Source organism: Trachemys scripta, chromosome 1 (genome assembly GCF_013100865.1).
Source record: "Trachemys scripta elegans isolate TJP31775 chromosome 1, CAS_Tse_1.0, whole genome shotgun sequence".
NCBI classification, from domain to species: Eukaryota; Metazoa; Chordata; order Testudines; family Emydidae; genus Trachemys; species Trachemys scripta.
In genome coordinates, this window is record NC_048298.1 from 269,000,846 (window position 1) to 269,024,402 (window position 23,557).

A 23,557-nucleotide genomic window follows, 5' to 3' on the forward strand; every position below is an offset into this window, starting at 1 on the left:
TATGCATATAAACAGGATTGTTTAAATTTAATTATATATTTTACCTAACAAGCCAGGTAATAACCTATTAAATCTATTAGAAGATGATCTGCCCTATTTGTTTTAATGTGTTATTCACCAAAAGGATTGTAATGACTGCTTTAAAGATTATGGGTTGGATCTTCTGGCTGCAGAACTGATGTGGGGATGAGAAAGGAGGGAGGTGACTTTATGCCATTTGTACATCCCCTTGATCCTGGGGCTAACGGGCCAATTCAGCACCCAGAGGAATTTAGAGCAGCCTTAAGGTAAAGGATAGGCAGCACAGAACAGATACACTAGCTCTATATTCACCCAAGGATTCGCCTACACTGGAGGATCCCCATTTAACCAGCTTAAAACCACTGCTACTGATGTGTTGTAAATAGGTCACACAAGGACCAGGATTTGGCCCAGAACACTACTGTGCAAATACATATCTAGGTACATGTTTTATTTTTTTAAAAACAAAACCTTATAACATTTCTTTTTAAAGTACTTCCTGCAGTTTTGCAGTCACTGCTTCTCAAAAAATTAACATCTTGGAAGTAATATTTTTATTTCACAAAATACCAAAGATTATTCTTGCTTTTTAATGTTAAAATATATACAATATTTGCCCAAGTTTTTAGTATTGATTGTTAATTTATTGTCCTAGCATTATTTTAAATGTTTAGAATCAATTTCTCTGTCTGTGTATCTTTGATACAAGAAGATCCTGATCCTGCAATCCTTACACATACAAATCTCACATTATAGGATGTTCTGACTGAGACAGAACTGCAGAGATGACACTCAGATTTTGCCATAGAATATTTTACATCTTTCAAGAAAACTAATTATTTTATTTAATTACATCTCTTTTAAAGCATGGGGTGTATTTATAGGAACTATTAACATGTTGGGGGGAGGGATAGCTCAGTGGTTTGAGCATTGGCCTGCTAAACCTAGGGTTATGAGCTCAATCCTTGAGGGGGCCATTTAGGGATCTGGGGCAAAAATCTGTCTGGGGCTTAGCCCTGCTTTGAGCAGGGGGTTGGACTAGATGATCTACTAAGGTCCCTTCCAACCCCAATAGTCTATGATTCTATAAACCCCAAACAGGTCAGTGGTTAAAAACACATTGATCAACAGTGTTCTGTATGTAAATAATACAGTTCAGTAAATATCCTCATGTCTTTTTAATTCAAGTACTCTGCCAGTGGGTCTCTTTATCAGTTTTCAATTGCCACACCCAGAGACCAAATTGTTAGTATTGCTAAAAGGAACACTGGTTTATGCCTATTTCACTGTTTTGTGTTTCAAAGTTTGACCATCCTGGTGACTCAGAGAAATCAAATCTCACATTTTCAGTTTGGTTACTGTTTTGCATGTGTCATAATTTCACTACTTCTTTTAAAGATACACTATTAGCATAAAAAAAAATCACACCTAGGTCTGATTCTTTTTCACCTGCCATTGTTATAAGCAACACACACCAGTACATCCAACCCACTCTCCCTGTCCTCCTCAGTCCCCTCCCTTCACACACACACATTCCTTAACTACCTCTCCGTGCCACCACATTCCCCAGTCTGCTCCACTAACCCCCTTGCCCCAGTAATCTGCTCTCATTCCTAAACCCCCTTCCATCAGGTCCTCAGCCCCCCATGCACCCCAAAGACTGAGCTGCTATTACCCCCGCCCCATCTGCTTCTCCATCCCATCTCCCCTCCCCGCCTGGCTCCTCCACCCCTTGGCCTCGCTCCCGCTTAGCTCCTTCCTCCCCCCCCCGCTCCCCTGCCCAGAGTCCCCCTGAGGCTCGGGGAAAGCGGAGCCCAGGTACGGCACCGCCAGGCAGGGCTGGGAGCAGGCGGCTCCCAGTGCAGACGGGCATGTGCAGCCCGGTGACACACGCTCGCGGGTCGCCTGAGGCGGAGCGCGGGCGTGTGCACGAGCGACAAGGGCACGTTCGGAGCCGGTCCCGGCGCAGCAGCAGCAAGAGGCACTAGCGCGCCGGCCCGGCGGTGGGTGTTCCCAGCCCACCTCTCAGGATGGGGAGGGGCTGGCCGCGCACCGGGGATTTCAGCCACCAGAGCCGCAGCTGTACGGTCCCTCCTCCTCTTGCTCCTCCCCCGATTGATTGTTTTGGGGGGCGGGCGGGCGGAAGGGGAGGGAGGGGGGATACATTACATGCCAGCAAAGCAGTTTAGTTCCTGCTGATCCATCACACGCACAGAAAAGGGACTTGCCCGCGCGCGGCGCTTGGTTTGTTGTTGGGGGAGAGAAAGGGGGCCCCTTTTGTTTGGGTTGCCTTCTCCCCTCTGTTCCGCCCTCCCATCCCCTGCCTCCCCTCTGGTCCCCTGCTCTGAGGAGGGCAAAGAGAGTGGGAGAAAGGGCTGCCTCGCAACCCCCTTCCCCCTCCTCGAGCGGGCCCCCAGTGCAATTCGATGCGTCCCTGGTAAGGCTCCCCCGCGCTATATTGTGTCCTCTCTTGTTTCTGAAGCCTCCACCCACTGGCCCACCCTACATTTAGCACATCATGTGATCCGGGTAAGTCATTTGCAAGTACAACAGTTCTCTGTGTTGCCCCCATTCATTTCCTGAGAACTGCATAGAGCAGCTGAAGGAGACCGTGTGAGTGAATGTGTGTGTGTGAGAGAACGAGTGTGTGTGTGTGTGTGTGAGTGTGTGTGTGTGTGTGTGTGAGAGAGGGGGAAGGAGGGAGAGAGGGGACTCTGTATAAGGGAAAGAAAACAGTTTCTCCTGCTCTGCAGCTTCTGTTCAGGTCTGTGCCTATTCCATTTCTTATCAGAATAAACATACCTTTTCTTTTTTTCTCTTGCTGTCCCAATCAATCAGCTTTCAGATAACATTTTATTTTCCTGTCATTACATTATTGTAAAATGTTGGAAGGCTGATCTCTCGAATGGGACAAGCATTGGAGGGCAGGAGGGAGAAGCTTTTGCAAAACAAGGATATGTGCAAGGCTTTTATTAAATTACCTGTAAAAAGGATGTTTAAAAAAACTAAACCAAAAAAAAAAAAAAAAAAAACCTTTGTCAAATAATGCATGCTAACGTGTAGTCCACACGGAGTGGGACTGCTTGGTCACGTAAGTGACAGTGGCAAGGAAACAGATAAATGTCATGTTGAATTTGGGGTTGCTGCTCTAGTTTGTCATTCAAAAAATCTGTTTGTGTGCATGTTATTTGGAGGAGGAGGGTAACGGGTTAAGATGGGGATGACACTGTTGGCATTAATAGTGGTCATTGTGCTACAGTCATTATTGTCTCCAGTAGTAATGATGTGTAACTGTCACTTGCCACAGTGCATAGTTCATGGAAGTAGCTGGGGGATGGCCTATGGCTGTTCTTTTCAATTAAGGTGGACCTAGCTAGAGTTAACAAGGGAGAACTTTACATTGAGACCAGTCATGAAGAGTGTTGAGCGTCAGCTTGGGAGCCACCACAGCTTGTCTGTTATAAGCTTGCTGTAACCTGACGAGTGAGTGCTGACCCCAGTGACATTAGTTTGTATTAAAGCAAGAGGCTTCTATGCAAGAGGAATCCATTCTGATTTTATTCATAATAGAGCTATTATCGGAACTTTCTGTGACCGTTTATATTGAGGGCAAAAAAGAACTTGCCAGATCTGATTAATAGTGTATTTAAACTGAACGTTTGGGGGGGAAGTACCAAATCCTTTGTGCTATGTTCCCTCCATCTCTCCCCCTCTATTCTTCTCTCCCCTCACAAAAAGCTTACAGTTCTGAGTATCTTAATAGTAATAATAACTTTAATTCAACTGATAAAAGCTGACTGTGCTCAGTTAAAGTCTAAGTACAGTGGAATGTATAATCTGGATAAATAGTCTATGTAGTTGGTATTGTCACTCTTACTAATTTAACTATTCAGATTGTTAAAGAACTGTTCTGTACAGATAATTTTAAGAAATTCCAGTGAGTAATGTTTTTTTATCAAACTGATTATTTAAAAAAATAAGTAAGGACTGTTCTACCAGTTACACTTCAATGCTGGGGAAACAAACACTCATATTTACATTAAAAGCATGTGCATAGAACTGCTACAACAGACGTGTGCCAGTCAAACAAACGTCACCCTGTAAATCCACCTAAACCATTCCATTCCCTTTTCTTACTGGAGGATAGAGTTGTTTGGCAAAGTAAATGGTTTGACATGAAATTTTGCTGATGACAAGCAGGGTGGTGCAGGAGTTTGCAATGTGAATAGGAGTGGTCACTTTTAAACACTGGGTGTATTCCTGTTAGAATTTTTTTTTAAATTGTCATTTACAGAAACATAATATTAATTCAATTTCAAGAAGCAGTAGCTTCAAACCTGGGTTGTACGATGTGTAGCTGTTGTCACCACCTATTGTCAGATATGTTAAGATACGTATTTTATGCATTTAAAATCAGAACAAAAATGAGCAGATTTTATAAAAGATATTGAAGATAAACAGTTTAGTTTGCTTTCATGATTTATAGCAGCCTTGTCAAATTCTACATGTCTATGGCAATTTTTTTTCCTGCATAGGTGGTTAACCAGCTCTTTTTTTCATTATCAGTCATGGTATAAATTGATTTTTATTTTATTTTATTTTATTTTTTGCCATGGCAGGCAGATATTCATGGCAACTTTGCAAGGGTGCTTTATATAGTACTGGTGCATGACCTCCATTTTCTGGTTGATCTCCAATTCTAAAATATTACATGAACAGCAAAGTAGCCTCTAGTATAGAATTAGTAACTATGCTGAGTAGATTGGAAACGGGGTGATATGGGCATTTTATTGATCATCTAAAGCTATAGTAAATCTAGACTGAATGCTTGGTTTTTTATATATTCTGTTTTGTTTTTTTTAAATTTTTTTTTTTAAGCTTCTTAGCAGGACACAGTCAACTTAAAAATCTCATTACTGTCTGAAAATGTTGTACCATCTAGGCAGTGATTCTCAACCTTTTCAGACTATTGTACCCCTTTCAGGAGTCTGATTTGTCTTGCATACCCCAAGTTTTACCTCACTTAAAAACTACTTGCTTACAAAATCAGACAGAAAATACAAGTGTCACAGCACACTATTGCTGAAAAATTACTTTTTCATGTTGTCTGTATGAAATTTTAGTTTGTACTGACTTTTTGATAGTGTTTTTATGTAGCCTGTTTATAAAACTAGATAAATATCTAGATGAGTTGATGTACCTCCTGTATCCCTGGTTGAGAATCATTGATCTAGAGTCCCAAATGAATCCTGTGACCACCATTGCTGAAAGAAGTTAGCAAATACAATGTTCTCTTTTTTTTCCCTCTTCATTTTCTTTGTGGCTTTGGCTACATTTATGTACACTCATTTTAACTGTTTTGCTGATGGTCGTTTTGCCTTGTCTGAATCATGCACTAGCATGATGGCATCCCTCTTTCACTGCTCTGCACGAGCTCACATGCACATACCTTCCCCAGGTGCTGGAGTATGTGGGGTTTACCACAAGCAGCAAAGCTGCTGCAGTTTCTGAGTTTGGGGTAATGAGGGTATCTGCTTTTCCAGGGACTCCCACCTGGAGCCAAAAAAGGGACAGGAGAGAGTGGGTAGCCCTGGGAACACTCATCTTCACATGGGCCTTTCATGGAAATGGAGCTTTAGGAAGTGTGTTGGGGCAGGGAGCGATAAAACCTGTCCTGAAGTGCTGTGAAAGCCTCCGTTTTCTCCTTCCTATTGCATTGTAGAGGCTGGGGAGAAATTGAAGGTTGATGTGGAGGTCAGGGAGCTCTCCTTCCTTGGAGACTCCTCCCTGCCATCCAGGAGCAATGGATGCCTAGGAGGTGGGATGGCAGCAGGAGGAAGGATTCTTGATTCCCTTTTCTACTTTACTTGTCTGGATGCTGCTGCTCTTATTGTAGAAGCTGGCTGGCAGGTGCAGGGAGGATGGTTGTGTCCAACCACATTTGCTGGTGTTGTTCTCAGACCTGCATGTTGTCCGTTGTTGTAAAGATTCTTAATTGACCTAAGTAGAAAAATTCTTGTAAATATTTTAAAAGGAATTTTGTTAAGATTTAGTACAATTCAAAGGCTGCTCTGTTAGAATTTTTGTTGAAACTAGTCAGATCAGAAAATACACAAGTTGGCTGTCACTTTAAAAGAGAGGTCCTCTAATATTTAGGGCTTTGTTCTGCCCTCTGCTATGGTGATGCACTGGAATGGGCATGGTAAGGGGCTTAGATTGTAATCTGTTTGAGGTAGGGACCATCTTTTTGTTCTTTGTACAACGCCTAGCACAGTGGGGTCTTGGTACACGACTGCAGTGCCTAGGTAAAACCACAATACAAGTAATACTACATGGAGCCGTGTTCCTTTGAGTATATCGGGCAGGAGTGCTCCCAAACACTCAAGGACCTTTTATTATACTAGTGTCAATGGACAAAATGCTCATTAAATTCAGTGGGAGCAGGATTGGGCCCCAAGAAAGCTCTAGGGGGGAATATTCAATCCTAGAGGTGTGGATAGGGCTTGGGTGTGCCAAGTCACATCCAGTAGTTATGAAAATGAGGGTACAGCTCCTGAGCAGAGAGAAAACAACGTACATCCACTGTTTGTGCTAACCTGTGCTGAGCCATAATGCCCTGAAGCTGCAGGATTGCATTTGTGAAGGTTGTGTGGCTGGCACTGCTCTTCACATTGATGCCCAAACTCCTGGTCTGCTCCTTAAAAAAAGGGGTAGCATTTTGCTGGTGGAATGCAGGAAAATAGATCTTAAAAATATATCTGATACTCTTGCATTTAGGTCAAGCATTGTTTCCTAAGGACACAATTGTGTTTGAGGAAATATTTATATTTGTCAAATCAGCTGTATGTGCACCCATGGATAAGATGCTTTTGTATTAGAGGAATGGAAAAATAATTAACATTATTTTTGTCAAATGTTTTATCTGTGGCTCATCAAGGTTGTTCCCTCCCCCCATTTGAATGGAAATGATTGTGATTTATTTTTCTTCCATATACAAAAAATAATAATTTCCCCTTCCACGAAATTAGATTTCATTTTTGGAAAAACTGATATTGGTGCAGCACTGAGGCCTTGACCTTCTCAACTCTTGGCTAGTGGTTGTTTACTACAGCTGCAGTCTGTGTGTGCATGGAAGGGGAGGAGCTCAAATACAAACATGCTCACTTTCTCCAACTAAGATGAAAACATATTAAAAAGCCATGACATTTCATAGCAAGCATGAGTGAGACAGAGTTAAACAGTCATATTGGGGCTTTTCCTATATTCCTAAACAGAACATGCTAGGTTATGTCTGTAAGACAGACTGAGTCTTGAAAGTGCAAATGTGAAAGCATGAAATGGCTAAACTTCTCGTGCACTGAAGAAAATACTTGCTTTTTTAAAGATGTTTAAAGACCTTTAAAACAGGCTTGATGTTAGGAAAAGAGAAACAAAATATTTTACCCCAGTACTAAAACCATTTTAATATAGGCCAGAGTTGTTCAGTCAATCAAGATCACTGTGTAACTTTACCCAGCGAGACTGAACGCAGGGTTCAAAAAGTGAACATTACACAATCCTCTTTTCTCAACTGAATAATATCGAAAGGGATTTTTTTGTTTTGTTTAAAGGCCACATTAGATGAGAAAATAAGCAAAAGAGTAATATTTAAAGAATCACAATGTCAAAATGACTGTTAGTTTTAATATCTCTAAAAATAACTCTATTGAGAATCTTGGCAAGAGCATTGACTCTAGGTCTAATCAGTGACCATTGGAAAAGTGGGCAAACTGGGACAACTTCTTTTCAGAATGAAGGTTTTGCAATATTTTCCAGTTAATTCCTTCTGTGTGTGTACTTCAGGGTTTGTTCCCAAACAGCAAAGTCAGTATAAGAGTGTGTTTTTCCCCTGGTAGTCTATTCTGAAGTCTTTTATTATTATACAGAGTAAATAATTTGGTTACAAAAAATTGTTAAAAGAATTTTTTGAGGTGAGACGAGACAAGCATAAAATTAGCTTTGCTATGAAGTCAACTTTGACTGCTCTGCATAATGGAAACATACTGGGCCTGGTGTGTGTTACTACCTTGCATTCCACTATAGGCTTTGTTTGTATTTACCATGGTTTGTGGTAAGTGCCACAAACTTGGACTGGTTTAGCCAGAATCAAGCTATGAGAAATGCACAAGGTAAGTATTGCATTTTCATGGAACAGCTATCTGTATCTTGCCTGTGTATGACAGAGAATGTGGTCTAATGCAAGAATGGAGTTTGGAACTCTTTAGTTTTAATCCTGGCTGCACCACTTTGTGGCCTTGCACAAATAACTACCCCATCTCATTTTCTTTATCTGTGACATGGGGCTAATGGAATATAGAAATATATGTGGTAATACTTAGCTCACAGGGAAGAACTAATTTATCGGTGCTTGTAAATTGTTTTTGAAGAGGTAAGATAAAGATAGGCCAAATCTAGGGATCAGAACCAGCCAAAGTAGTAGACTTGGGTGCTGGGTGTCTCTGCCAGGTGATAGAATTCTCTCTTGTCTACTGGTATCTACCTCCAGTCCCCAAAATACAGGCCACTCAAGGAAATCTACTTCAACCCATCTACTTCAGCCTACTGTTTGAAGTAGCTTTTATGGATGCATTGTATCCCTGCTGCAGAGCAAAATACTAGAATCTGTGTAGCACTGGATTCTTTGGCACTGCCCCTCCCTGCCCCTGTACACTGTTCTGTAGGGAGTCCCAATGCAGCTTGTCCTCAGGCTTCATATTGATTACCCCTGAATCATGTTTCCAACACTTTAACTGTATTGGTTGACTTGTCAAGGGAGCCTCTACAGCTGCAGAGACAAGGGCTGGATTTGCCAATGTAGGTGCTGTTGCTGATTATTATTATATACATTAAAATATTTAAAAGAACATTAAGGTTGCAAAGTCAAGAACACAAAAGTTATGAAATGCCAGAATTAAGGCTGCCTGTATAGGGTCCTGTAAGAAATAATATGTGATCGTGTAATTAAAGACTGTGCGTATGCATTGTGATACAATGATGCTGAAATAAGGTGGCACAGGCAACCCTAATTTGGTATTTTCTAACGTCTTAGCACATGACTATTCACCCATAAACATTTTAATGATTTTTTAAATGTAACCTCTTAGGTCTTGAAAAAGAGAATTCTATCATGGGGTACCATATTTACCCCCAGTTGAGTCATCAGTAGTATTGGAACCCAGGAGCTTTAGATCCACCGCTCCAAGCACTACCACTTGAACCCAATTGCAGACTGTTCTCCTTTATGTGAACTAACTACTAGAGAGGGCTCAGATATGTTCTTTGCTAGTGGCTTACAGAGCCAGTTGCTAGATAGCAGAGTAATTCTTGGAATCCTGGGTTCTGTTCCTGGCTCTGGAGGTGAGTATGTACTAGTCCTTAAATGCAACACAAGCAAGCACCTAGATTCTGCAGAACAGTGCATCGAAGTAGATGGATCTGTCATTTTAGAGACAGAGTTCTGTTCCCAATTCTGCCAGGGGTAGGGTTACCATACATCCGGTTTTTCCCGGACATGTCCGGTGTTTTGGTAATCAAACCCCCGTCCAGGGGAATTGCTAAAAAGCCGAACATGTCCGGGAAAATACCGGCCGGGCACTTCCCCTCCCGCGGCTGCTCTGCTTCTCCATTGACTCTTTGACTCTGTTTAAGAGCCGAGCTGCCCGAACCCTGCAGCGCTCGGGCAGCTCGGCTCTTAAACAGAGCCGAAGAGTCAGGGGAGGAGCACAGCAGCCGGAGCCTGGGAGGGGAAGTGCCCGGCCGGGGGTGCAGGGTCCGGAGGCATGGGGGCTGCCCGAAGCCTGAGTGCTACCGGCTTCATGGTTTGCCGGGCAGCCTCCAGACCCTGCGTTCCCGGCTGGGCGCTTCCCCTCCCGGGCTCCAGCTGCGCTGGGGAAGCGCTGGCCGGGGGTGCAGGGTCTGGGGGCTGCCCGGCAAACCGTGAAGCCGGTAGCGTTTGGGCAGCCCTTTTCGCGTGGCTGGGAGGGAGGAGGGGGAGTTAGGGCGGGGACTTTGGGGAAGGGGCGGAGTTGGGGCGGGGCTGGGGTGGGAAAGGGGTGGGGCCAGGGCCCTGTGGAGTGTCCTCTTTTTTTATTTTTTAAATATGGTAACCCTAGCCGGGGTAACCTTAAATAATAATTCAGTTGTCCCAAATGTAAAATAGGGTAATGATATTTGCCTGCTTCCTAATTAATGTGTGGTCTTGCTCAATAGTCAGAGTAATTAAGTGCACAGAATTATCAACACGAATGAGTGGAAGAGTTAAGATTCTAATTTATGATCTCTTCCTGGTTCCCACTATATCTGCCCTTAGGCCAAAAGGTATTTTGGTAGTGCTTCTCCTGCTTGGCCTGTGTCCCTTCTGGAGCTTCAGCTTTGTGCCTGCAATCAGGGCTGGCTCCAGGCACCAGCTTAGCAAGCAGGTGCTTGGGGTGGCCAAGGGGAAGGGGTGGCACGTCAGGCTCTTCCGTGGCAATTCGGCGGCGGGTCCCTCGGTCCCTCTTGGAGGGAAGGACCTGCCACCAAATTGCCGCCGAAGAAGAAAGCAGCGTGGTGGAGCTGCCGCTGAAGTGCCGCCGATTGCAATCGCGGCTTTTTTTTTTTCTGCCGCTTGGGGCGGCAAAAACCCTGGAGCTGGCCCTGCTGCAATGTAGAAGGCTGGGAGCAAAACCATTGTAGTTGCATGTAGGGAGCTCAGAGGCTGGGAGCATGTGCCATGCAGCTAGTGTATCCAGAGATTTTTAGCAGCAGGCCTCTATGAAGCTCTATTGAGCTTGTGGAAATGATGATTCTAACATGCTTACATCTTGTCCAAATCTGTTTAGGTTTTCACTGGGATAGCAAAAGGCACCTCACTGACCCTAGGATTATTTCCTCTGCCAAATATAAATTCCTTATTCCAAAACTAGAGGTCTTTAAAGTAAATAGTTGGAAAAATATTTGTATTGGGAGATCTTTTTCCCCCATGGTCAGAAATAGCTGAACAATTTTTGCTGAATTCTTTCAAAACAATTCAACCTGAAACATATACCTGGCATGGAAAATGTCATCCCAAATTGTTGAAGTGTGTTAGACATAACCTTGGAAATAATAAAATGAATGTCAAAGAAAGCTCTGATCATCAGGCACAGCGAGTGGTGTCTTTCTTTAATGAGGCCCCAGTGCTTTCAAAAGAGTCAACTACGAAATAAGGCCACAGTCGTCCTAGCGAAGAGGACAGACACATAAGTGTCATGAAAATAATCTATTACCAAATTGCAAAACACCTGACATGTTATACGACAAAGAATTTTGGACAGGGCATGGTTCAGGTTAAAATCAAAACAACGTGGAGCTCAGTGTTTGTTTTTTAAATTGAGCTGTGTATGGCTGGCATAAAAACAATTTCAAGCTGGCCTCAGAATATGGCCATCAGGGGTCTGAGACAGAGTTCTAAGAACTGCAATTCATGACTCTAAAAAGTTTTTAAAAGTTGGGCAAATAGTATGCACTGTTCCAGGTTCTCTTTCATAGCCTTGGTCATTTGCCTGCCCCCTGCTCCCCCTTCAAAAGAATCTTGGGGTAGAGGTAGATGAAAAGATATTCCTGAAAATTTAGGGGAAAAAGAATCCTCCTTGCTGATTTCTGTAATACCAATAATGCTTTTAAATGCCATCTTTTTTCCATTGGTTCCATCTAGTATATGAAATAATCTCTGTAGCGTTTTTTTTGGGGGGGGAAATAAACAAAATGTCACTCCTTAGGGTGATTTTTTTTTCTTAAATGGGGCATGTAAACTTATTTAGTTTATTTAGCAGAGATCTGGAGTTTGTTAGCCTAATAGAATTGTTGCCATTTGCACCTTCACCTTACAGGTTCCATGTGCAACTAGATCAAAATTTTTCTAAGTTGCCCACAGTATTTATCTAAAGCAGATTTTGAAAATTACAGTCCTCCTATTCTGGAAAAAATAATTTGTCACTTTGAGTGACTTCATTGGGACAGACTCTGCATTAGTCACATCAAACACAGTATAGTAGGAAATAATAGGTACAATTAATTTTTTTTTTTCATTAGATTTAGTACATATGTTCTTGTATCCAAGCCAATTTCCAGATTTGGTTTATTTTGTTCTTGTTTCAGGTGCAAGGTCTTCCTTTAATCTTTGTGAGTTGCATGTGTTAAGGATTTGTTCTCATTCCCACTGCAGTTTTAAAGGAGAAGCATTTGAGATGCCTTGAATTACTGAGTGAAAATAGATCACCTTTACTGTAGGCCAAACAACTTAATTCCCTGAAATAAACTACAGGAACTGTTACATGTTGAATGCCTAAAATAGCAAAGAGAGAGGGCTGGGCTTTACAATTCAATCGGTTATTCTATTTACTAATGCCTCTTTGCCTCTTTAATAGAAGTCAGTCAGGACAGCTATAATCATTCTATGGAAGACGGTTTTCAGGGCATCTTCAAGGACTGGTGAATGTACAGGTCTCAATTGCTAGTTAGGCTCTCATCTGAGGACTAAGCCTACTAGCACATGGGCAACTACCTGTGCTTCCATGGCTTCCAAATGCTAATTTGCAGATCTGTGAATATGTAACTTCAGTGGGGAAGGACTAGAGAACAGTCAAAGGCCATTAAATCATCTACATTTCTCTCAAATGAATAGTCTGTCCCCTTCCAGTCAGTTCTGCCCTCCACCCCATGTCCATCGATTTGATTGCCCTCTGCCTCCTTTTCCAGTGCTGGTCTGCTGCTCTTAGAATCATAGAATCATAGCAGAAGAGACCTCAGGAGGTCATCTAGTCCAACCCCCTGCTCAAAGCAGGACTAACCCCAACTAAATCATCCCAGCCAGAGCTTTGTCAGGGTGGGCCTTAAAAACCTCTAAGGATGGAGATTCCACCACCTCCCTAGGTAACCCATTCCAGTGCTTCACCACCCGCCTAGTGAAATAGTCTTTCCTAATATCCAACCTAGACCTCCCGCACTGCAACTTGAGACCATTGCTCCTTGTTCTGTCATCTGCCACCACTGAGAACATCCGAGCTCCATCCTCTTTGGAATCCCCCTTCAGGTAGTTGAAGGCTGCTATCAAATCCCCCCTCACTCTTCTCTTCTGCAGACTAAACAAGCCCAGTTCCCTCAGCCTCTCCTCATAAGTCATGTGCCCCAGCCCCCTGATCATTTTCATTGCCCTCTGCTGGACTCTCTCCAATTTGTCCACATCCTTTCTGTAGCGGGGGGCCCAAAACTGAACATAGTACTCTAGATGTAGCCTCACCAGTACCGAATAGAGGGGAATAATCACTTCCCTCGATCTGCTGGCAATGCTCCTACTAATGCAGCCCAATATGCCATTAGCCTTTTTGGCAACAAGGGCACACCATTGACTCATATCCAGCTTCTCATCCACTGTAATCCCCAGGTCCTTTTCTGCAGAACTGCCACTCAGCCAGTCGATCCCCAGCCTGAAGCAGTGCATGGAATTCTTCCGTCCTAAATGCAGGACTCTGCACTTGTCCTTGTTGAACCTCATCAGATTTCTTTTAGCCCAATCTTCCAATTTGTCTAGGTCACTCTGGACCCTATCCCAATCCTGCAGCATATCTACATCTCCCCCCAGTTTAGTGTAAACTTGCTGAGGGTGCAATTCATCCCACCATCCAGATCACTAATGAAGATGTTGAACAAAACCGGCCCCAAGACCGATCCCTGGGGCACTTCGCTTGATACCAACTGCCAACTAGACATTGAGCTGTTGATCACTACCTGTTGAGCCCAATGATTTAGCCAGGTTTCTATCCATCTTATAGTCCATTCATCGAATCCATACTTTTTTAACTTGCTGGCAAGAATACTGTGGGAGACTGTATCAAAAGCTTTGCTAAAGTCAAGATACATCATGTCCACCACTTTCCCCATATCCACAGAGCCAGTTATCTCATCATAGAAGGCAATCACATTGGTCAGGCATGACTTGCCATTGATGAATCCATGTTGACTGTTCCTGATCACCTTCCTCTCCTCCAAGTTCTTCAAAATGGATTCCTTGAGGACTTGCTCCATGATTTTTCCAGGTACTGAGGTGAGGCTGACCAGTCTGTAGTGCCCTGGATTCTCCTTCTTCCCTTTTTTAAAGATGGTGTAACAGATTGCTGACTCACCGCTGCGGTGCCTTCTGCTGGTCGTCTGGGAATTAGCTCAATTCCAGCACTCTGGGCGCCTCCTGCTGGCCAGTGTCTCTCCTGCCTCAGGCCCCGTGTCCCTCCCAGACCCCAGTGCCCTTTTCCTTTGGGGTTCTGCCCACAGCAGTACCCCCACACTCTGGGTCTCCCCTCCCAGGGGAACCCCAACTCTCTAAGCCCACCTTGCCTCAGTGGCTACTGCAAGTCGTCATCTAGGCCCCGTTCTCTGGGGCAAACTGCAGTCTGTAATGGCCACTCATCACTGGCAAGGGGGTTGGGTCTGCTGCCTTTCTTGGCCCAGCTGTCTCCCTGCAGCCACAGTACCTCCTTTGGCCTTCAGCAAGGCCTCAGCCTGGAGACTTGCCAGGCCAGAGTTCCCCAGTCCTGCCTGCCCTTCCCCAGCACTGCTCTGCTTCAGGTACCCTGTGCTTTTTCAGGCAGCTGGGTCCTTCCCACTCCCAGTCTGGAGTGAGATTGACTCAGCTCCTCCCTTAGCCCTTATTTCAGGGCCAGCTGTGGCCTGATTGGGTGTGGCCACAGCTGTGGCTGCCTTTCCAATCAGCCTACCTTTTCCGCAAGGAGCGGTGTAACTGCTCCGCTACAGATGGGCACTATATTTGCCTTTTTCCAATCGTCCGGGACCCCCCCGATCGCCATGAGTTTTCAGAGATAGTGGCCAGTGGCTCTGCAATCACATCAGCCAACTCCCTCAGCATCCTCGGATGCAATAGATCTGGCCCCATGGACTTGTGCATGTCCAGCTTTTGTAAACAGTCATTAATCTGTTCTTTCACCACTGAGGGCTGCTCATCTCCTCCCCATACTGTGCTGCCCAGTGCAGCAGTCTAGGAGCTGACCTTGTCTGTGAATTCCGAGGCAAAAAAAAGCATTGAGTACTTCAGGTTTTTCCACATCATCTGTCAATAGGTTGCCTCCTCCATTCAGTAAGGGTCCCACACTTTCCCTAACCTTCTTCTTGTTGCTAACCTACCTGTTGAAACCCTTCTTGTTACCCTTCACATCCCTTGCTAGTTGCAACTCCAATTGTGCTTTGGCCTTCCTGATTACACACCTGCATGCTCAAACAGTATTTGTAAACTCTTCCCTAGTCATCTGTCCAAGTTTCCACTTCTTGTAAGCTTCGTTTTTGTGTTTAAGCTCACTGAAAATTTCTCTGTTAAGCCAAGTTGGTCGCCTGCCATATTTGCTATTCTTTCTACACATTGGGATGGTTTGTTCCTGCACCCTCAATAAGACTTCTTTAAAATACATCCAGCTCTCCTGGACTCCTTTCCCCCTCATATTAGCCTCCCAGGGGATCCTGCCCATCAGTTCCTGGAGGGAGTCAAAGTCTGATTTTCTGAAGTCCAGGGTGCATATTCTGTTGCTCTCCTTTCTTCCTTTTGTCAGGATCCTGAACTCTACCATCTCATGGTCACCGCTGCCCAGGTTGCCACCCACTTCTTCTTCCCCTACCAATTTTTCCCTGTTTGTGAGCAGCAGGTCAAGAGGAGCATGGCCCCTAGTTGTTTCCTCCAGCACTTGCACCAGGAAGTTGTTCCCAACACTCTCCAAAAGCTTCCTGGATTGTCTGTGCACCGCTGTATTGCTCTCCCAGCAGATGTCAGAGTGTTTGAAGTCCCCCATGAGAACCAGGGCCTGTGATCTGGAAACTTCTGTTAATTGTCTGAAGAAAGCCTCATCTACCTCATCCTCTGGGTCTGGTGGTCTATAGCAGATGCCCACCACGACATCACTCTTGTTGCTCTTGCGTCTAAAGTTAACCCAATGACTCTCAAAAGGCTTTTCTCCAGTTTCATACTGGAGCTCTTAGCAATCATACTGATCCCTTACAAACGGTGCAACTCCTCCACCTTTTCTCCCCACCTGTCCTTCCTGAACAGTTTATACCCACCCTTGACAGTGCTCCAGTCATGTGAGTTGCCCCAACAAGTCTGTTATTCCAGTCACATCACAGTTCCTTGACTGTGCCAGGACTTCCAATTCTTCCTGCTTATTTCCCAGGCTTCTTGCGTTCGTGTATAGGCACCTAAGATAACTAGCTGATTGCCCTACTTTCTCAGTATGAATCAGGAGGCCTCCCCTATTGCACCCTCCTCCTTGTGTTTCCTCCTGGTATCCGACTTCCCCACTTACCTCCGGGCATAAGTCACCATCTCCTGGCAAACCTAGTTTAAAGCCCTCCTCACCTGGGTTAGCAAGCCTGCCTGTGAAGATGCTCTTCCCTCTCTTCGTTAGGTGGATTCCATCTCTTCCTAGCAATCCTTCTTCCTGGAACAACATCTTATGGTTGAAGAATCCAAAGTCCTCTCCTCCTACACCACCTGCATAACCACATTTACCTCCACAATTCGATGGTCCTTCAACAGGGAGGATGGATGAGAACACAACTTGCACCTTTAACTCCTTTATCCTTCTTCCCAGAGCCATGTAGTCTGCAGTGACCCGCTCAAAGTCATTCTTGGCAATATCATTGGTGCCCACGTGGAGAAGTAGGAAGGGGTAGCAGTCCGAGGGCTTGATCAGTCTCGGCAGACATTCCGTCACATCCTGAATTCTAGCTCCAGGCAAGCAGCACACTTTTTGAGTTTCCCAGTGTGGACGGCAGATGGATGACTCCGTCCCCCTTAGGAGGGAGTCCCTGACCACCACCATCTGTCTCCTCCTCTTGGAGTGGTGGTCATGGAACCTCCATCCCTAGGACAATGTATCCCATGCCTTCCGGTCGATGGGGTTTCCTTCTGATCCCTTCCCACAGATGACTCTTCCAAACCATTCTCCACTGTAGTACCTGTGCAGAGAGCCTGAAAACGTTTTCTTACCTCTATCTGCATTGGGGGTACATGGGTTCTCCTCTTTCTTCTTCTGGAGGTCACATGTTGTCAATTTTCTTCCCCATTCTGCACTGCCTTCTTTGATTCTTCAGCATGCTATGCCTGCAGTACCAAATGCTGACTTCTGTCCAGAAAAATCTTCTTTTTCTCTGATGCAATGCAGGGTTGATACCTGGGTTTCTAGTTCTTTAACCTTCTCTTCTAATATAGAGACTAGATTGCACTTCGTACAGACAAAGTCGCTTCTATCCTCTGGGAGAAAGACAAACATGGCACATCCTGTGCAGGTCACAACAGCTGATCGCTCACTATCCATAATGTCTTCCTTCTAAGAGCTGCTTCAGATGTTGTATTTACTGCTCACAGAAGCCTGAAAGGCAAAAAAAACCCCTCTTGTTGGAACTCCCCCCAAGTGAACTCCCAGGCAAACTCCCTCTGTTTGCCTGTTCTCTGTTTGCCGCTCACTTGGTTTGCAACTGGCTGCTTTTTTATAAGTCTCCTGGCTCGAAGCAGTTGCCCCTGCTCAAAACCTTCCCTCCAATCAACCACTCAAGGCTCACCTGGAACAAAGCACTCCCAATTCACACTTTTCAAACAAACAACCACACAGTCAAACAGTCTCTTGTTCTTTTGGCCATGCAGGAATCTGTGGGCCTCTTGGTTCTTCCTCCTGTACTTGAGCCTTCTCCTCCTCACTCCTAAAGCAGTGCCTAGTAACTCAAAGGCTCCTTTGACTTTTTAGTCCCTTCCCACCCCACCCCCATCTTGTGGAACTAGCATCAGTGGCTTGGCCATTATGCACCCTGTATTCCCCCCTCTCATTCCATGAAAAAAATGTAGCAAGCCTAGCTACTCTGCTTCATTTCTTGCTATCTCTTCTCTCAAAGGAGCTGGGCCACAAAAAGGATTAGTGGTAGCTGGGCCACTCTGCTCCTTTCCTGTTCTCCCAAGAAGAAGCCAGTGTCTCTTTAACCCAGTCACCTGATCAAATTGACTCCTTGCCCTGTGTGAGCAGGCTGGGGAGGTATTTCAAGCATACTGAGAGACTAGTCCAAGGTTTCTGTTTTAATATCAAAGCCCTCCATGAGAAGGCTGTCTACCTGAGTGAGTGTCACTCCTTACCTGGACCCAGACCTTCCATGATGACTACTTTCCATCCAAACCATTATGGTGACACTCATGAGTACTAGAGTGAGAACTTTCACAGGTGCTGGACCTAGACTATGGAACTCTCTCTCAGACAAGAATGAACATAGAACTAAGCAAAATATTTTTTTTTGCATAAACATAATGAGTCAAGTAGAAAGATGACAAATATAACACAAAATGTCCTAATTTCATGTCAGCTGAAAAAAATTCCAGAAGTACAAAAATGCTTTCACCTCAGTTGTTCTCTGTTCGCAAGAAGCTCCTGGCCGACCAGGCCGAAGCTCGCAGGTCCAAGACCAAGGAAGCCCGCAAGCGCCGTGAAGAACGTCTGCAAGCCAAGAAGGAAGAGATCATCAAGACTCTCTCCAAGGAGGAAGAAACCAAGAAGTAAACTTCTGTGGCTGTTCTGTTCCTTATGTTCTTCTTTGATTCCTGTCCCTCAGTTCAGCAGTGACGATAGAGCTGAATTCAGTCTTTCCACCACATTCTGTTTTGTACCAGCTTTGTTCATCATCTTTTTAAACCTTTTAGTTCAATGTCATTCTTCTCTGTAGCTATCCAATGCATCCTCCGTCTTCCTCTGTTTCTAGTTCCTTGCACTCTGGTATATATCGCTATGTATGGTCTCCTTTCCAGGTCTATTCTTGACATGTGTCCAAACCATCACAGTCTTTCTTGAATCTTCTGTAACAGCATCTAGCCTGTTTCTTATCGCTTCAATTTTTCTGCAGTTCTGAAATTCTGTAGTAATCAATCAGAAATAAATATTTCACATTTGTACAAATATTTTCTATGAAAGGGAATAGAAGTGAACATTAATAAGGTATGTTTGGTCCAGCTAATATGCCCTAAAACACACTGACAACAATGAGAATGCTATAGGAAAATTCAAGCCAAATTGAGCCTGGATGTAAGTCCATTAACGTGAAAGGAATTGTACCTCATTACACAGACTGATTTTGGCCTTGAGTCTTGAAGTCACTTTATTTCCCTACCTCCCAAATTGATATGGGTCCCTGGTGAGAAAGCTAGTAGCTAGCTAGTTTGTGTCCCAGAATATATAGGCTTCTTTTTTAAACTGAACTTTTCATTTGGTGGGTACAGCAGGGGGCACTTCAAGCACTTTGTCATTCAAAGCCCTCTTACCATTTGTGCCGGGGTAATATTGTTTTTTGGTTAGAACTAGATTTTTAGCCTCTTTAATTGCGATTTTCCAATTATTTTGTACAACCTAATTGATTTTAGATCCTTGAAAACTAGAGGAGGAGAGGCAGTAGTTATAAATATGACTGTTAATAGACTATGGGCCTGATTCTGCTAACTCTCATTGTGGTAGTACCTTTGCTCATGTGAATAATTCTATTTAACTCTGTGGGACTACTCACATGCGTAAGTGTTTACAGGATTGGGCACCCAAAATTAATGGATGTTTTTGGGTCTTAATATTTTTAGTATTTTTGTTTGAGTTCAATTCTTTGGGGCATCATGAAAGAAAGAACAAACTAAAAAAGTGTACTTTCTTAAAAATGCAGAAGTACAGTTAAAGTGAAGAGGTCTAACCAACACAATGGAAGGATAGGAGAACAATAAAGAGCAATGAAGTCACCTATGCAAATACCTGCTCTTTTTACCTTACTGTGATCCCTGTCCTACTCCTATCTTTACCATTGATTTCAGCAGGAGGAAGACTGGGCCCCTTGTGTAGTTTTTCTGTTCCTATTCATATCCACTAACTGTAGAGCTGAATTGCTAATAGAATTAATATTATTTAATATAATTAATTATAATTGTTAAGTTGCTGATAATTAATCATGTATTCATTTAATAATCCATAATAACCAACAACAGAAAAAACACAGACATTTACAAGCTAGTAGTTCTGCAGTGACTTGAAGTGCAAGATAAGCTTGGAGCTATTTTAAAGGATAGATGCTTCTTTGGCTTGTTGTTCAGATTATACCTAGCTGTATCTAAAATCTCCTTTGGCGATGGTGATATCAACATTTAAGCAAACATCAGACATTTGTTATTATAGTAAATGCAAATTGAATTACATAAATTGAGAGACAACAGGTAAACAATTGTTAAGTTGTGTGGTTGAAAAGAACTGTCCCCTCCTCTTATTTTTAAACTGAGAATGATGCTTCTCTTGACAAAAATGTAAACAGTTCTCCTTTCCCTCTGCTGCCCTCCTACCTCCCTTGCCGTGCCTTAGTTGCTGCTTTCTTACTTGTGCTTTGAATATGCACAGAGCATTGTGCCCTCTGCTCATGCCATTGCTGTGGGTCCTAAGGAGGTGGTATTGGCCTGAAGAAGAGGTACACTTACCTATGGTGCCCACAGTGAGCCATATAACTACAGGAATTAACCAATAGCTATTGGAGCCAATAGAAAAACTCACCTTGACTTGAATGGGCTTTGGATCAAGCCCTAAATAATCATTTTTAAGCCCATCTTCATTTTTCTGTACATTCATATTTGTTTTAATGTGGAGTACATTTTAGATCTCTTCTTTCTTTTATGCACTCAGGATTACTTTAGATGTGATAATGCTGTGATTATTCAGAGACTAGATTTTCCAGCAACTTCTAGATGATTAATCATACCTATTTTAGAAGTAAATTAGACTAGCCTGTGACCTTGGTAGTTACTCAAAAATCTGTTTGAGGAATCTCTATACCCCTTCCAGGAACCTATGTCCTTTCTCAGTAATTCTACAATTGCGATTCTAGTCAATACTAGGATAATTGAAATCCCCTCCTAATAATTGTTCTAGCCCTCTTATAGACCATGCTAAAGTCCATATGTATTTCCTGATGTGTTTTCTCCATCTGCCCAGGACATTATAACTTATTTCAACGATCCCTTCATTTCTACATTTTCTGTGTTTTTGCATCTTTTCAAATGATGGTTGCTGAAAAGATAAGCTTGTCTTGTAAAACAAAAAAACAAAACCAACCCCTTCCCTTCCCTCCCTGACGTGTTCAAGTGGCAACTGAAGACTGAAACATGATTCGCGTCGACTTTTTCTACCATTCAACAACATTTTGTTGAATGTCCTGCACCCATTCCTCTTTGAATCTCTTTGGAAGTAAACAAAAAGTATGTTATGAAGTCTCCAAAAGTGTCCTTTGCAGACTAACTTTCTGAACTGGAAATGTAATTCCCCTATTCGTGGATAAAATTCCATTTTGTTGACTCTGTTTCTCTTCCTCTTTTTTAAACAAGTGAGTGTACTCACTATAAACTGTATTAGGGTAGGCTCTGAATCTAGGTCAGGATTAAGAAAAGGAGCAAGGAGAATTAGTGCAATAAACTCCTTTGAATGTAGCAATCTGAAATCTCATTTTTGTCATTTGGAAGAAGGACTGTAATGATACTCCAAACTGTCCTGGAAGAACATGCACAAGTCACCCAGTAAACAGCACTAGAAAGGCATTCAGGCATAATGTAGACTCTGCCAAAAATAATTCTCACCATGCCCTTGAGGGAGGTTTAAATCAGTGTATATTTATCTATTTAAAAAAAATAAATACAGCATAATACAAATTTTATACATCACTACTACAAAGCTAATTAGTCCATTGGGAAACTGCTTATCACTTCTCTGATATATTACAATCCCAGCTTTTGCTCCAATTCCTCCTTCTAACAAACCCTCTTTCATTTCACTGTGCAGCATCTTGATTTAAGCTTCCACTGGGGTACTTGAAAAGGGTCTATACTGTACTGGTGACTTGCTACTATTTGTGATGCTTGTACTCTTTACAGACTACCAATAAAAAGGAGCCTTTTACAGTCAAGCAATGGTGTTTGAGGTTTGTAAACAACACCCAGTGGAGCTTTTGAACTTTGTCCTCTGGGTGTAGGTCTTTACATGAAAAAAAATGAGGACAAAAAAAAAGTTTCAATCATTAACTTAAGAATCACTTATCTATCATGGATGAGTTTTATACTAGGGTTTTGTGGTTTACACCCCTCTTGACGTCTCCTTCAGTGTTCATGTCTATTTGAGTACTGATGTCTGTAACAAAACTAATTTTCATAGCACACATTTCCATGTGTGGAAAGTAGTTATTTTTTATATAGGTTTGCATGTTATGGAAGTGTCAATATAAAGGTCCGCAGAGTCCTAGAATGGAAAACTCTAGTGAAAATGGATTACTGCAGCTCCCGGAAGCACTGCTGTAAAGTAGTAACCAGAGTTACTCTGAGTTACTGCATGATCTAGATTTCATGTGGCATCTCTATGTGACTATATGCAGCTACCTTTGGGAAAACTTGTGATATCTCACAAAATGCTGCATGAAAAGAAATTCCACTTACTTCTGCTGTTTAAGGTCAGGCTGTCATTTTCATTACACACCCTGCTGTTTATAAGTAGGGCTTCTAAAAGTTCATGGGGCTAACCCTGACAAACAATTTCCTTTCCAGAATGATTTTCCTTGGTCCCTTTCTTGCCACCTTGATCTTCAGGTAAAGGCTACCCTTTGTGCATTGCCCATGCTTCTTTTGATGCATGAAAAAGTGGCTCATCTATTTCCCAGCAGCGCTCCACTTCTCCCCACATCTTTCCTACTCCCCGCAGAGGACTGTTGTGGACTGGGATGTAGGTGGTCTGGCCTGCTAGTCAGAGCAGGACTCAGGTCTAGTGGGCAGAGCAGGTATCCACATTGGGGAACAAAGCTGAGGGTCAGCAACAGACCTTTAGCACCATTAGCAACTGCTAATTTATCAGAGCCAGGCGTCGAGTCAGAGTCAGGAATTGAAGCCAAATGCTAGAACCAAGGGTCAAACCAGAATCAGAGACAGAAGTCGGAGGCTGGGATTGGAGACAGGACTGGTAACTGATGGTGGAAGTAAAGTAAGGGCAGGAACTGGAGAAGAGGCAAGGATCAAGCACAGAGCAGGAGGATGGTGGGAACAGGAGCAAAGGCAGGGGTGCGCAAGGAACAGAGCAGGAATCAGGAACATAGTTGGGTGCAGGAAGCAGACACAAGCAGGGTCCAAAGCAGCCACAACAGGAAATCATCTTGTTGCACAGACAACTTCCTGTGCCTCCATTTGGCTTAAACAGTATGGTTGGACCAATCAAAGGAGCAGCCGGGTGGCCCTCCAAACAAGACTCCCATGGGTGGTGCCTTGGCTGAGGCTGTAGCCTTACAAGCTGCCCGACCTATGAGGTTTCAGCAAACATTGGGTGGAAGCCAGGATGCAGCAGCTGTCTGGGAACTCAGGCCTGGTTTCAAGACCTGGGGCATCACAAGGACTTTCTGCAGGTCTGGGTCTCTCTAAGGGGATGGGGAAGTTGAGAGGGACTGGCCAAACTAG

The 23,557-nt window shown here is 43.5% G+C and overlaps 1 protein-coding gene across 3 annotated transcripts in view; it reads left to right on the forward strand.

The window, feature by feature from the left end:
• The first annotated feature begins 2,205 nt into the window (after positions 1-2,205).
• Positions 2,206-23,557, forward strand: part of KLF12 (Kruppel like factor 12) — a 348,332-nt gene continuing 326,980 nt past the window's right edge. For 2 of the 3 annotated variants that reach the window (XM_034758346.1, XM_034758349.1), the window contains exon 1: positions 2,695-2,785. The gene's annotated coding sequence lies outside the window, so the exon portion shown is untranslated. Of the gene's footprint in view, positions 2,551-2,694; positions 2,786-23,557 lie in introns of those variants that run through there. The other variant, XM_034758347.1, reaches the window with a different exon arrangement.